Here is a 1,667-nt window from a genome sequence, read left to right on the forward strand (position 1 = left end):
CTTCAGTATGCACTCCGTGACTATAATCCATCTTGGGGGAAGGGGAATACAGATGACAGTAAATTACAGCAACAATAAGCAAAATATATTATGTATACTTTTTCTCTATTCTTCAACATTTTTATGGGGGCTTTCAATTTGTGTTTAAAGTAATGGTAAATCTGATTTGAAATCAGACAAAGTAATCATAAAACACTGTATTGTCTTTATTAATAAATGCAATATACGGTATATGAAATTTTCTATAATTGATCTCCTTCTGGCACTTGCAATTGTCTCTGCACCCTTCCTAATTCTTTTTGTAGTGTAGGGACATATAGAGGGGTCAAACCCTCTCTATACATGTCATAAAATGTAAGCTCCCAGGATCATCAAAACAGGGCTTGTAACTTTTTTTTCCGCAATGCAAAAAAGATCCACCAACTGGCAATGATCCCAGTAGATAGTGAATCACAATTACAGTGCCGATTTACTGTTGACATCTAGGTTACAGGGTTGGTGACCGTCTGTAATTTGGAGTGGGCTTGAATGTTTGGCAGCAGAAACATTTTTTGCAACTGTTACACTTGTTACCTTTATAAACATGGAAAAGAACCGAAACAGAATACTTGGCTTCTCCTCTTTTCCGGTCCTATACAAACATAAATTACTTGTAAAATAATAATAATAATGTGCTGCATATAAATGTAGGTGTGTTAGTGCAGACACAACGTTCTGCTGAAAGAAAGTGAGGGGAGATAGTGTGAGGGGGGTGCCATATGAGTGTCTCAATGAACTGATTGAAAGAAGCGCGCAGGGACGAGAGGATCCTGTACTAGTGCTGCAGTTCAAGCTTTTGGGAGACGTCAAAGGAGGAGTCAGGTGGCCATTTCAAAACAGCCAGATGAGATCTAGTAAGTGTATTTTCTGCCAAAGTTTATTTAGATGAAAATTGGGATAGAGTTTGATGTAAAGATTGTTAATTAACTAATTTAAATAAGTAACAGTAATTTTTGGGTTGATTGTCCCTTTAACCAGATCAGATAATGCGTGCTGCAAGTGGTAGTCAGACTCCTTGGCCCCTGATGATGAGGATGTAGGTTAGGTTGAGCCAGACCAGTAAGGTTTGCAGATGGGAAGGCAAGCAGACTTAAGCAGTATGGAGAAGCAGGCTACTATGGCACCAGAAGCTAGTGAAGAGAGGAGCGAGAAAACAGCCAAACTGTAGAGGAGGTTGAGAAGCAAGATGCTGCAGCAGCGTGCTGAGAGACTGACACAGGGAAGCCCGGCTGTAGCTGATGACGTCAGCAGCCATTCCGAGGCGACAGTGTAATGGCTGACAGGCTACGACGGAGGATTTGGCAGCTGGGAGAAGGCGGAATCAGCCTAGGAAAACCACGGAAGTCCCTTCACAGGAGTAAGGCAAAGTAGAGGCTCCAGGTAGAGCAACAAGAATGTGCTGGAAAAGCACCACAAGGTAAGGCTTGAGTAGAAAGGTCCTAAGGGGCTGCGTGAGCACCAATACCAAAATACTAAGCAAAGTGTATTGGTAGAGGAGGAATTTAAATAAGGCTGTGGAAATAGGCAATTCCTCCTTAAAGACATAGGTAAGGTGTTACATAGACCTACTATACAATGAGTCAACCAACTTTAAAAATGGGCTGCTAAGCAGCCATAGGACAAGCAAT

Source organism: Bombina bombina, chromosome 2 (assembly GCF_027579735.1).
Source record: "Bombina bombina isolate aBomBom1 chromosome 2, aBomBom1.pri, whole genome shotgun sequence".
NCBI classification, from domain to species: domain Eukaryota; kingdom Metazoa; phylum Chordata; class Amphibia; order Anura; family Bombinatoridae; genus Bombina; species Bombina bombina.